Here is a 14,900-nt window from a genome sequence, read left to right as displayed (position 1 = left end):
TTTGGGACTGGGGAAACAAAAGTCATGGAAGGAAGTGGAGGGTGTGAGTGGTGTCCTGTACATAGGTGAGGAGTACCTGGACTAAAGGGGGCAGGACAATGTGAAGGTATGGAGAGATACGTTTGGGTGGGGCAGGAGCAAGCTGAGACATTAGGTCAACTGAGGCAGTCAGGTTTGTGAATTTTGGGGAGGTGGAATGTGGGGTGCGAAGTTCCTAGACTATGAGGTTGGAGGCTTTGGCTGGGAGATCCCCTGAGGTGATGAGGTTGTGGATGGTCTGGGAGATAACGGTTTTGTAATGGAAGGTGAGGTCATGGTTGAGGTGCAATTGGAGGAGGTATCAGCAAGTTGGCGCCTGGCTTCAGCAGTATAGCGGTCGGTGTGCCAAACTATCACAGCGACCCCATTCTCTGCTGGTTTGATAGTGATGCTGGAGTTGGAGGGGGTGGAGGGTTGTGCTTTGCTCCGAAGTCTATATCAAGCTTCAGAAAATATTCCTTGCTTTTGTACTTAATATTTTTATGAAACCCTATATCTTGGATGCTTCTTTTAAATGTTTTTGTTCTCTTGCAGGATGCATGTATTGCTTGCTGGCCAGCATTTATTGTACATCCTTACTTGCTGTTGAGAAGCTACCTTGAACTGTTGCAGTCCATGTGTTGTAGGTAGACCCACAATGCAGTTAGAGGGAATTCCATGATTTTGACCTAGCAACAATGAAGGAATGATGATACATTTCCAAGTCTGTATTGTGAGTGGCTTAGAGGAGAATTTACAGGTGATGGTGTTCCCATGTATCTGCTTCCCTTATCCTTCTAGATATAAGTGGTCATGGATTTGGAAAATGCTGCCAAAGGATCTGTGATGAATTTCTGCAGTATATATTGTAGATAGCAAACACTGTTGCTATTGAGTGTTGGTGGTGGAGAGTGGATGCTTGTCAAAGTGGTGCACATAAGCTCCCAGATCCCTTCGCTCATTCATTAGGATCATGCCATTAAATATATATCACTAATCATAATCTCTTATGCCAAAATATTTCACCCCATATTTCTCTGTTATGAAGTTCCATCACTATTCTGATAGTCTATGTCTTGTTACTGGTAATTGGTAACATTTCCAAGTTTGGTATTATCTGCACATTTTGAAATATAACTCTGTATTCCAAGAGCAAGTTATTTATATATTGAGTGGGGCTAGTACTGAGACTATCTACTATCCTCTCCTCTGAAAAGCTGTTGCTGTTTTCTGCCTTTAAGTACTGTTTTGTTTTAATTCCAAGTTGACGTGGACTATTCCAAGAGCTTACGTTTTCTACAGCTTTCAATGTGGTCATCCTTCATCATTTTAGATGTTTCTATAAGATCCTCCCTCATTCTTCTAAATTCCATTGAGTATAATCCCAATCTACTCAGTCTCTCCTCATAAGCCAACACCCTTAATATGTTTTAGTAACCTGGGATGCATTCCATCAGGGCCAGGAGACTTGTCTACCATTAATTTGTCCAACATTACCTCTTTTGTGATAATGATTGTTTCCAGGTCCTCACCTACCTTTGTCAATTACTAGCATGTTATTAGTGTCCTCCACTGTGAAGATCAACACAAAATATCTGTTCAATGCCTCAGCCATTTCCTCATATCCCATTAGTAAATCCCCCTTCTCATCCTGTAAAGGATCAATGTTTATTTAGACATGTTACAATGTTTACTCTTTAATTTAATATTTTATAGAAACTTTTGCTATCTGTCTTTACCAAAGCCCTCAAATTAAATTGTTACAATTCATTTTTTTAAAAGTATAAAATGTGATAGGGCTATTTCAAAGAGAATTCAGGTCCAGTACCACTGAAATAGATCATTGGGCTATTTGTCACATTGCTGTCTGCATTATGTCTGCCATGTTTCCTTTAATACAACAGTGATTTGCTTTGGACCTTCCTTCAGGCAAGAGCTTGACCTACAGCACCATGATCTCCATCACAGGTAAGAAAAGGAATCAAAGCTGTGATGACATAGTGGTCAAGTCGCTGTATTAAAAATCAGTTGCCCAGACTATGGCAGAATTTGAGAGTTCTCTGTCACTTACATTTTAACAGATTATAAGACGAGGTGAACGTTTCTGGGTGTTTGGTTTAATTAACAGAAGGGTTCACAGCCATGTCATGATGAGTTCCCAAACTGTTACGACATAGCAGTGAACCCCACAGTTAATTAAACCAAACACCCAGAAAAGCTCACCTCACCTCGTAATCTGCTAATGTATGAGTGACAGAGAAGTCACAAATTCCAGTATCTAAAGAAAATAATATCAATTTATTCTTTAAAAGTGAACATTAAACAACAACTATTCACAACTCTAAGACCCCTCTTTCTCTTAACTGCTTATTACCTGCCCCCAACTCTATAACAATATACTGTTCCAATAAAACCCTTACTAAGATTACATCAACTTAATTTCAAAACCCACACAGTGGCTGTTGTCTCTGGTGTCTTTCTTCTTCCAGCTGAAGCTCTCCTGGGGTCATCTTTCTTTTTACTTTGAAGATGTTTCATATAGAAGGATACCTTTGATAGAGTGTTTCAAATGGCAGTTGCTCTGTCTGACTTTCAAACTGCCTACCTTTTTTACACGTCCAACATTGGATCGTCTCATTGGTTTGATGCTGGCAGCACAATAAATTCAAACTCAATTGGGTTTTAGTATCCTTGGACATAATTTAAATTGGTTAAATTCAAACTGTTGTCAAAACAACAACCAACTCAGGTATCAATTTCACAGCCAAATGTTACATATTTTCAATTTTCCAGCATTCTCTAGGACTGCTAGTTATTCATATGACAGGTGCTTGTCAACTTGGTGCAAAACAATATTCCCTCCCTGTTAAAGGTACAGTACACACCTTCAACATTCATAACAACAGTCCAGGCAGCATACTGGTAAATTTCCTCTGTACCTCTCTAAATGTATCTTTCCTACAATGAGGCGACCAGAACTAAACACAATATTCCAAATATGATCTGACCATGTCTCTATAGAGCTGCAGCTTAACCTCACTGCTCTTAAGCTCAATTACCCTGCTAATGAAAGCCAACACACCATATGCCTTTTTAACAACCCTATCAACTTGGGTGGCAACTTTGAGTGATCTATGGATGTGGACCCCAACATCCCTCTGTTCCTCCACACTGCCAAGAATCCTGCCTTTAACCCTGTATTCTGCATTCAAATTCGACCTTCCAAAATGAATCACTTTACACTTTTCCAGGTTGAACGCTATCTGCCACTTATCAGCCCAGTTCTGCATCCTGTCGATGTCCCATTGCAAGCTGCAACAGCCCTCCAACTATCTGCAACTCCACCAACCTTCATGGCATCAGCAAACTTACTAAGCCACTCTTCCATTCCTCATCCAAGTCATTTATAAAAAATTGCAAACAGCAGAGGTCCCAGAACCAATCCCTGTGGAACACCACTAGTCACCGAGCTCCAAGTTGAATACTTTCCATCTACCACCACCCTCTGTCTTCTGTGGGCCAGCCAATTCTGTATCCAGACAGACAGGTTTCCCTGTATCCTATGCCTCCTTACTTTCTGAATAAGGTTTCCATGGGGAAACCTCACCAAACGCCTTGCTAAAACCCACGTACACCACATCCACTGCTCTACCTTCATCAATGTGTTTTGTCATATCCTCAAAGAATTCAGTAATGTTTGTGAGGCATGCCCTGCCCCTCACAAAGCCATGCTGACTATCTCTAAAGAACCTATGGTTTTCCAGTAATCATACATCCTGTCTCTCAGAATCCTCTCCAATACTTTGTCCACTACTGACGTAAGACTAACTGGTCTGTAATTCCCTTTCTTGAATAAGGGAATGACATTTGCCACTCTCCATTCATCTGGCACTTCTCCAGTGGATAGTGAGGATGCAAATATCATCAGCAAAGGCGCAGCAATCTTTTCCCTTGCTTCCTGTGGTAATCTAGGATATATCCCATCTGGTCCAGGGGATTTAACTATCCTTATCTTTTTCAAAATTTCCAACACAACCTCCTTCTTAACATCAAACTGCTCTAGCATATCAGTCTGTTTCACATTGTCCTCAGAAATGCCAAGGTCCCTCTCAAGAGCGAATACTAAAGCAAAGTATTCATTAAGGACCTCCCGTACTTCCTCTGATTCCAGGCACAAGTTCCCTTCACTGTCCCTGATTGGCCCTACCCTCACTCTGGCTATCCTCTTGTTCCTCACAAATGTGTAGAATGCCTTAAGATTTTCTTTAATCCTACACGCTAAAGCATTCTCATGCCCTCTTCTAGCTCTCATAAGTCCATTCTTCAGTACCTTTCAGGCTATCATGTAACCTTCTAAAGCCCTGTCTGATCCTTGCCTCATCAATCTTAAGTAAGCTTCCTTCTTCCTCTTAACGAGATGTTACATATTCCTTGTCATCCAAGGTTCTTTCAACCTACCATCCCTTCGTTGTTTCAGTGGGACAAACTTGCCCAGCACTATCAGCAGGTGCTTCCTAAACAATCTCTATACTTCTGTTGTGCATCTGTTGCCCCTTTATTACTTCTTAAAATTAATTTTGGTTTGAAGCTGTGAATGATAAGCTAGGAGTTGAAAGTGTGTTTTGGACTGTGAGCAGTAGCTTATATTTTTTTCAAACAGAGAGAACAAACAAACTGATACTGGTTAATGAGGCTAGGAAGTTGATTGCTGGTTGAAGTTTTGACTCAGGAGAGGCATCATGCTCAGGCAGGTGACAGATGATTGAATGTTAGCAAGGCCCTCACAAGCAGGTTACTGCCAAGAGAATGTTGGGAAAAAAAAGATTGACAAACCAAAATTAGCACAGGTTTTGAACTGTGAGAAGATGGCAAGATTATGGCTACCAAAGTTACAAGATGGAGATTTAAGTGCTCACCGATTATCCTCTCTTTGTCAACTTATTGAATGTTTGGAGAATCAAATCTGTAATATGAACTAAGTGAACTTTCCTTGGAGCTGACTGAAAGCTATTTGCATTGACTATGTCTTCAGAAACCAGGCAAGATACAATCCTAAGTGCCCATGATACTATGGATTGGGAAGACTGCTTAAGTAAACTGACCAATTTATTTATTTTTGAGTTATCCCTTAACTATGTTTGTCTGTTTTTGTGTGAGTGGAGTGTAGAATCAAAGAAGATTGGCTTTAAATCATAGACATTAGATTACCTAGTTGTTTGACTTTACTTTCTAAAGCTGCTGTGTAATTAATACATTATTTTGTTTAAACTATAAACTCAGTGTCTGGTGGAGGTTGTTCACAAAGTCTGATCTTGGTTATTTGAAAAGTCTGTTCAGGAACAATGGGGCATCTTTGAGGGTCAGTGAGTATTTTAATTTTATTGTGTTGCGAATGGAGGGATAGGGAGGCGAAATTGATTTGGCTCTCCATCTCCATGTCATAACGAACACTATCTCGTGGTGCTAATCTAAAGTAAAATTATGGCTAGAATATTTCCTTTAATACTTATTTACGTACATGTAAAGTTGCCACAGACCCAGAAGGCCATAAGGTTTCACTGTCATTAAAGAGAGATGACTACTAGTGGTTTAACCTGAGGGTCACCATGCCTTAGGCAAGGAAAGAGCTTGAGAAGGAGATTTCTTCTTCCTTCACTGTTCCCCAGCTCCACAATTACAATTGTGCTACTAGTTTGATTTCTGACCATCCCTTTGTACAATATGTTTATTTGAAAATCGTAATTGTTTCATGCCATTTCCTTTACTTTTTTTCATTGTGCACCTTTTGTGCTTTATCAAGAGTTAATTTTTCTGTTCATAGATTTGTTTTTAAAGATATAAAATAATAGACAATAAGGTAAATATAGTAGAACACATTTCAGTGCCTTACCTCAGTTTTCATCTATCATACAAATGGTGGCACAGGCAGGAAAAAATATGCTTAATGTGGGAAGGTTCTGGATTATTTGAATTAACTAGAACACTATGATTTTACTTACCATGAGATGCATAATTCCCAATTTTATTTCTAAATGTCAACTATACAGGGCTTTATATAGATTGCAAGATTCTAATAATAGCTGAAAATGAAGAGGTGAAAGAAGAGATGTTTGGTAAAATTTCAGTAGTAAGGAAGTGGTATTATGTGTTGGAGGTGCAATGATTAAACCCCTGGATTATGATGGACTCATCCTTCAGTATTAAAAGAGATGGCTAATGATTTGGTGGATACATTGGTATTAATTTTCCAAAATTCGCTGGATACTAGAAAGGTTCAACCAGACTGAAAAGTAGCTTTAATCAAGAAAGGAGAGAGACAGAAAACAGGAAACCAGCCGCCTAATGCCAGGTGTGGGCAAAGTGTTTGAATCAGTCATTGAGAAATATAGCTGGGTATCTAGAAACACTCAAGGTAATTAGGAAGAGTCAGCATGGTTATGTGGAAGAACAATATCTTTAACAAATTTATTTGAGTTCTTTGAATGACTACCAAATACTGTTGCCAAATTGGGACCAATAGATGTACTTGGATTTCCAAAAGACATCTGACAAGGTGCCAAATAAAACATTATTGTTCAAAGTCAGAGTTTATAGGAATTACAGGACAAGAAATAACATTAGGAATTAACGATAAAGGATTGGCTAGCTGGCAGAAAACATAATATGCTTAAATGTGTCTTTTCCTGACTGACAGGTTGTAACAAGTGGGATCTTCAAGGATCTGTTCTGCGGCCATGGTTTTCTACAATTCATATCAATGACTTAGATGAGTGGATCAAAAACATGGCAGCTAAATTTGTAGATGACACATAGATAGATAGGAAAGCACATTGTGAAAGAGGATATGTGGGTTGCAAACAGATTGGTTGACTGAGTGGGCAAAAACATGGCAGATTAAGTATAATGTAAAGTTATTCAAAAATCGGCATATTACTTAAATGGAGAATGACTGCAAAGTTTTAAGGTACAGAGAGATCTAGGTGTTCTGGTATGAGACTTAAGACATTAGTATGCAGGTAGAGAAATTAATTAATAAGACTACTGGAATGATATCCTTTATTATAAGAAGAGATGAGAATAAAAGTAAGGATCTAATTCTTCAATTATATAGGACATTAGAGAGACCATATCGAGATCAGCGTGGAGTTTTGGTCTCCTTATTTAAGGAAAAAAGAATAAATGCATTGAAGCTTGTTCAGGTATACTAAATTGGTTGAATTGAGTGGGTTGTCTTACAAGGAAAGGTTGAATATACTGGTCTTAATTCCCACTGGAGTTTACAAGAGTGAACTAGGCAAAAGTGGGTACTGCAGATGCTGGAAAAGCACAGCAGGTCAGGCAGCATCCGAGGAGCAGGAAAATCGATGTTTCAGGCAAAAGCTCTTCAGGAATTTCTGATGAAGGGCTTTTGCCAGAAACATTGATTTTCCTGCTTCTCAGATGCTGCCTGGCCTACTGTGCTTTTCGAGTACCACTCTAATCTTTACAAGAGTGAAGGTGATTTGATTGAATTTTGTCAGATCCTTTGTGGTCTTGACAAGGTGGATGTGTGGTAACTATGTTCCATCTTGTGGTTAAATTCAAAACTATGAGACGATATTTAGAAAATAGGGGTTGACATTTTAGGGCAGCGATGAAGAGAAATTGTTTCCCTCGCTGCTAATGCAACGTTAGAACTCCGCCTCAAGCTGACGGAAGCGGGATTATTGAATATTTATAAGATGGAAATAGACAGATGCGTGTTAGGCAAGGGACTCAGAGGTTATCTGGGCAGATACAAATATCGAATTCAAAACTCAAACAGATTAGCAGAGATCTTATTAAGGGACGTAGCAAACTTGTAGGGCCGAATGGCCTACTTTTTTTCCTAATTTATATGTTTGCCTGTTCATAAAAATACACACACAATTAATTATTTATGTTTTTCGAACCAGATTGATGTTTGTAAGTATTTGTGGATTGCTGACTCTCATTTGCAGGTCTGAAAATTTCTCTTGAAGTAAGTTTAATTAATGAAATGTGAAACATCTTTAACTTTCTCCTATTAAAATCGGTATTCATGTGACTTTTTCTTTCTGTTTTGGACTTCCATTTGGTGTTAATATACCCAAGACTTACAACAGAATATGTATTAATGTGCATCTCAAGCATCTAAAATTAAAGTTTAAATCCAGCACAGATGGAGAGAATGAGCTGTTCCTGTAACTAATGCTATTTAAATTAATCAGTTTTTTCTTTGGTTGCTGATGGATTAATTTATCATATACTGGAACAGCATTATAAGCAATGGCCAGTACGGTTTATGAAAATATTGTATTTGTGGAGTGGCATGCACTTTTTCTGATAGACATCAAGTTTTAAATTGAAAATTGAAGAATCAGACCAACTCCATATCGACAGTGCAACAGCATGGCCCTTCTAACAATATTATGAAGGAGATCTGTAACGGAGTAAAACAGTTTGTTAATCTCAATACAAAATTGTTTTCTTCGATTTAGCCTGGATCATAAGGGTAAGTGGTTATATCATGACCTGACATATACTTTATTTAATCTGACTGATAATTTTATTATGCAGTCAAACTTTTCCCTCAGGCATTCTTGAAATTATTTCATCGAGGGAATAGAAATAGAGAATTTCCCATGTCATGAAAACTAATAAGTGAGTCCATAATATCCTGAGTGACTCCCATTAATTGGTACTACTGGTTTAGTTAGCATTAGATAATGAATATCACTTAGCCTTTTAAACCCATGCTGGCTCCATGCAAGAGCAATTTAGTCAGTCTTGCAGCTTTTTCTGTGTAAAACACAGCAAGCCAGGCAGCATCAGGAGATGGAGGAGTTGACGTTTCGAGTGTAACCCTTTTTCTGTGTAGCCATGCAATTATTTTTCCTTCAAGTACTTATCCAGTTCCTTTCTTTGTGTCCAATTCTCTTTTTAAAGACATGATTAAATGGATTTGGTAGATTCAGACCCTAAACACTTGTTGTGTAAAATATTTTCCTCATGGTGGTTTTCATTTCAATCATCTTACATCTGTATTCTCTGGTTTTCGACCTTTCCACAAATTGGAGCAGTTTTTCCCTACTCTCTTGATTTATTATGCTTGAAAACATGTCAAATCTTCGCATAATCTTCTCTTTTGTAGGGAGGTTAACCACCACAGTTCTACAGTGGCAGGTTCCTTTGCTGAAATGGCAGTCCCAGGAGGTGGCAGTGGGAGCAACATAAGCCAGAATGAGGCACAGTCTGCTTTGGCGTGATGGGCCCAGCGCTGAAAATGTGTTGCTGGAAAGCGCAGCAGGTCAGGCAGCATCCAAGGAACAGGAGAATAGACGTTTCGGGCATAAGCCCTTCTTCAGGAATGGGCCCAGCGTCAAATTTGAGCCCAGTCTGGGACCCAGCAGCTTCAGCAGTGGTTGCATTACCGAGGTCAGCCCAGCACAGGCTTATGGTGGCAATGTCAGTGGAGGCAAGATAGTGCTGAAGAATGGTGACATGGTTCCAGTAGCGGCAGCATGGCTCCAGGACATGGCTGGGCCCAGGTATCTGATGGCAAAGGCGGTGGCATGGAGGCAGCATGCGTGGACCTGGGGCTCCTGAGTATTCGCAGGCTGAGGGATGGACTTTGTGGCTTTGTTTTTCTGGTGGTGAGGACTCATGGCAGAGGCATGGGAGTGATCTGGGCATTTCTTTTGGCTGTTTCTTTAATTTCTGCTTCTGTTCTAATTCTGTCTTTTGTATACTAAGATGGCACTGGAGAATGGCAACCGTGTACTTTTCACTGTATCTTGTATTCCTGTACTCAGCTACGTGACAATAAAATCTAAATCTAACTAAAGTTATCCCCTACCTAGAACAATTTTTATTAATCTTCATTGCTTCTCTCTAAATCACTTACAAACTAAAGTATAGTGCCCAGAATTGGAAGCAGTATTGCTGCTGAGGAAGGACCAAGGTTCATCGCAACTTCCATAGCTTCTTTGCCACATACTCCATGCCTTCTCGTATAAAAGTTGCAGTTCCATATACCTTCTATTTTCACAACCTCCCATTCTCCAATAATTTGTTTATGTATCCTCTCTGGTCTATTTATGAATTCTCAATTCTGTGTTCTATTTAACCTGGCATGTATTGATGGCTTCTATCAGTCTTTCTCTGTCCTTCCAGTTCACAATTCTGCCAGATATATGTCTCCATCAAATTTTTCAATCGTTCTAGTCACTAATAAGCATCAAGAAAAGCATATCCCAAAGGTCACCAATATATACTTAGCTCTGGTCTAATCTGAATAAATGGCCTTTCATCGATACTGTTTACTGTCACTAGGATATTTAATTTTGTCATAAGCCTACAATGTGCAACTTTATCAAGTGTCTTTGAAGTCCATGTACACATCAAAGCACTCTGTGACCTCATCAAAAAAATCTAAATTGGATGTTAAGCACAATTTGTTTTTAACAAGTCAAATTTAGCATTCTTTAACTTTTCCACATTTATTCAAATGTAACTTAATTTTAAAATCCTAAAAAGGTCACAAGATTTACAATAGGAGAAAGGGGTGCTGATTGGCCAAAACATTGCCATGAAGAAAACAACAAGGAATTATGGGGTTCCTAAGTTTCTTGGTACTTCAAGAAGGCACAAGACATAATTTTATTCCCTATCATTTTTAGCAAGTATAAATGAGCTAAGTTAGGAGCTTTACTGATAATCTTAAATTGGTTATTATTGTAGCTGTTTGTGTACAAGATTAGGCAGCGCTTGCAGAACAATCAGAGAATCACATTTAACAGTACGTTTTATTTTGTAATTTCATCCCAACCAACAATATCTAAAAGTTTTTCCACTGCTAAAGTTAAAAGGTTGACCTGTAATTGCTGCTTTATCCTTGCACACCCCGAGCAAGGGTGTAATATCTGTAATTTTCAATGTTCTGGCATCAGCTCCCCATATCTTAGGAGGATGCTCAGTACAGCCACAATTTTCACCCTCATTTCACTTGGCATACTTCAATGCAACCATTCCAATTATGGTGACTTTTCAATTTTAAGCACAGCTAGCCTTTCTGGATTTTAAAATTATTTAATGGGATATGAGCATTGACAGTAAGGTTGGCATTTATTGTCCATTTTAATTTCCCTTGAGAAACTAGTATTTAACTGCCTTTTTGAAACTTTGCATTCCTTCTGGTGTAGGTACTCCTGCAGTGGTGTTAGGAAGGGATTTCCAGATTTTTGACCTAGTGACAGTGAAACATCAATGATATAATGACATATCAAGATTGTGTGGCCAAGGGGGTAATTTCATTCTGCTCTTGTTCTTGGTGGTAGTTTGAGAGTTTGGAAAGTGCTTTGATGAGTTGCAGCAGTGAATCTTGTAGATGGTGTGTACTGCCACCACTGTGTCGCAGTGGTGGAAGAAGTCAATACTTAGGGTGGTGGATAGAGTAGCTCTCTCAATGTCAGCAAACCTAAAGATCATTGACTTCAGAAAGAAAGGAGAACACACCCTTATCTACATAAACAGAACTGAGGTTGAGAAGGTAGAGAACATCAAGTTCCTAAGAGTGATGATAACCAACAACCTGTCCTGGATTTCCTGTATATGCAACCGTCCAGAAGGCACAACAACATCCCTTTTTCCTCGGGTGCTCAGAAAATTCAGCATATCCGTAAGGACCCTCACCAGCCTTTACAGATACACCATTGAAAGTCTGCTGTCTGGGTGCATAGTGGGCTGGTATGGCAATTGCTCTGCCCAGGACTGTAGGAAACTACAGAAGTTTGTGTGCACAGCCCAGACCATCACAGAAGCCAACCTTCCATCCATGGACTCCATTTCATGGCGTATTGCCATGAAAAAGGCTGCCAACATCATCAAAGACCAATCACACCCCAGTAATGCTCTCCTACAACCTCTTCTTTCAGGCAGAATATACAAAAGCTTGAACTCACGCACCAGCAAATTCAGGAATAGCTTCTTCCCGGCCATTATTAGACCGATGAATGGACTCTCTGAATTCAAATAATGCTGATCTTGCTAATGTTGATCTTGCCTAGCACACATCCTGTGCAATGTAACCTGTATTTCTCTTAATTTTTTTTTCACCTGTTATGTCCTTGCTTACTCTGATCTGCCTGTCCTGCTCATAAATAAAGCTTTTCACTGTACTCAGGTACACATGACAATAAATAAATGAATTGAGTGGTTTGCATGTCATGGATAATGTTGAACTTCTTAAGTGTTGTTGGAGCTCATCCATACACCTGGGACAGGCTTACATAAAACTCCTGACTTGTGCCTTGTGAATTACTCACTACACATTACCAACCTCGACTTGCTCTTGTAGCTAAGTATTCATATGGCTGGTGCAGTTAAATAACTCCCAGGATATTTAAGGTGAAGAATTCAGTGCTGTCAATACCATTAAATGCCATAGGTAGATGGTTAGATTCTCTTTTGTTGGAGATGGTGTAGATGCATACTGTACCTTTAAGAGAGACTGGAAGTTGGCACAAACTTAAAGAGGCACAGAGGGTGCTAAAAGATTTTAAAAATGTAACATTTAGTTGACAAAAAATAGCTGGTGATGTGTTGCCATGGTACAAAAACAAATTCAAATTTAGCAAATCAGTTTAAATTATGTCGCAGACACCAAAACCAATCAAATTTGAATTTTACTCTTGGGATGACATCAAACCAATGAAATGATCCCATGGTTTGGGGTATAAAACCGGATATTTTGAACAGTTGGGGGAGAACAGCAATGAGCACCAACAAACAGACTGCTAGTCGAATAGCGCTCTGAAAGGACCAGTCTATAAGAGGTTTGTGCAGCAGAACACCAAAGTCAACCTAGAGGAATCTACAGAGAAAGTTCGACATCTGAAGACTATAGCTGGCTTTGAAATTGATTTTGCTGTAAATTTAAGAGGGAATTTATCAGACCAGTATTGTAGAGTGTGAGGAAAAAGATAGATGTAAGAGAAAGGAGTTGTAAACTGTTGGACTTAAAGAATAAAATTGTTAATTTTTACTTTAAATAGTGACCTCTGGGATATCTTTTGCCTCTCGAAATTCAACAGATTGTGGTGCGAGGTGAGCTTCTCTGTGCATCAGTTTATAACAATGGCCATTGTCTAGTATTTTGCATTGTCCACATCTTCCTGGATGTGAACACAGACTGCTTCAGAATCTGAGGAATCATGAACATGGCCGAACACTCTACAATTATTGACAAACATACCCTCTTCATGACATGATGATGGAGGGAAGGTCATTTCAGAAGAATCTGAAGATGACTTAACTTAAGAGACTAACCTGGAAAGTCTTAGGTCTGAGATATTCAGCATTAGTCAACTCCAAACACTTTATCAATTTTTAGCTCATCCAACATCACACTATCTCCTCTTTAGCTATGACTTTGCATCTGTCCTTGCCAAGATAGGAGTTGCTGCCATAGACCTCATTTAGTAACTCAGCCATCCTCACCCTATCCATGGATGTAAGTTTGCTTGCTGAGCTGGAAGGTTCATTTTCAGACATTTCATCACCATACTAGGTAACATCTTCAGTGAGCCTCTGGATGAAGCACTGCTGATGATTCCTGCTTTCTATTTATATGTTTGGGTTTGACATCACCATTCATACGTTTAGTCATGCTATCACCCACCCAAAGAAACCCAAACATATAAATCGAAAGCAGGAAGCATCAGCAGTGCTTCATCCAGAGGCTCACTGATGATGTTACCTAGTATGATGATGAAACGTCTGAAAATGAACCTTCTAGCTCAGCGAGCAAACCTACATCCAGAACCTCAACCTGAGCTACAAATCTTCTCAAAACTCACTATCACCTATCCATAGTAGGACCCCTTTTTAGTATATAATTAGTTCCCAACCCTCCTCTTGCTACTCTTTTACCATTTTTATACCTCTAGATGAACCCTGGATTCTTATTTATGTTAACTGCCAATCTCTTCTCAATCTATTAATTGCTCATATTTATTTTTCAAATTTCTCTCTGAACTTCCTATTTTGAGCGTGGTTCTCACTGAGTAGCCTCACAAATGTCACATGTGTCTTTCCCTGCATCTGACTCTCTTTCCATCATCCAGAGAGGTATGGCTTTGATTGTCAAGTCTTTTTCATTGTAAGAATGTATTTGACTATTCCCACAATATCTTTTCAAAGGCAGTTCATTGTTTGATTGTTTTGTTTCCCAATTTTTTAGTTAGAATTTATCGTGGTCATATCTCTTTCTACTAAATGAATTGGTCCATTAAGTACTTTTAAATCATGCTGCTCATTTTCCTCCACAGCTAAATTTAAATCTTACTAGGATCACCATTCCCTAAATTTTCACATCATTTAATCCACCTCATTCCCCAGAAACATAACTGTTAATGTCTCCTTCCTCATTGGAATGAAATCATGTTCTTTAAAACTTCTCTGTTCATGCTTTTCTTCCTCTCTTGTCCTACTGTACACTGGAATAATAAGTCTTTCATTATCCGTATTCCATAGTTTTAGCAGCTCTAATTTCCTCATGTGTCGTAAAAACTTTCCTGTGGAAGAATACATTGTACAGCAAAATTCTTGCAGCAAATCTCATGTTCTTTTGATGATTTGCTCTTTATTTTTGTATGAAAAGTATCAAGTGAGTTTACAAGATGGATTAATTTTCTGTTGTATATCAGTGTCCTTATAAATTGTGATACGCCCTAATGTTAACTGTAAAATGTATGGTTCATATAATCCCAATTGAAAGATTACTATTCTTTAAACACATATGTCTTTGACCTTCAAGTGGTCCTAATATTATACCAAAGTTACAGTCACACAGTTAAATTACACTTTTAATGATGAAGTTGAGC

This window comes from Chiloscyllium punctatum, chromosome 22, assembly GCF_047496795.1.
Source record: "Chiloscyllium punctatum isolate Juve2018m chromosome 22, sChiPun1.3, whole genome shotgun sequence".
NCBI classification, from domain to species: domain Eukaryota; kingdom Metazoa; phylum Chordata; class Chondrichthyes; order Orectolobiformes; family Hemiscylliidae; genus Chiloscyllium; species Chiloscyllium punctatum.
Note: the sequence above shows the minus strand (reverse complement) of the source record.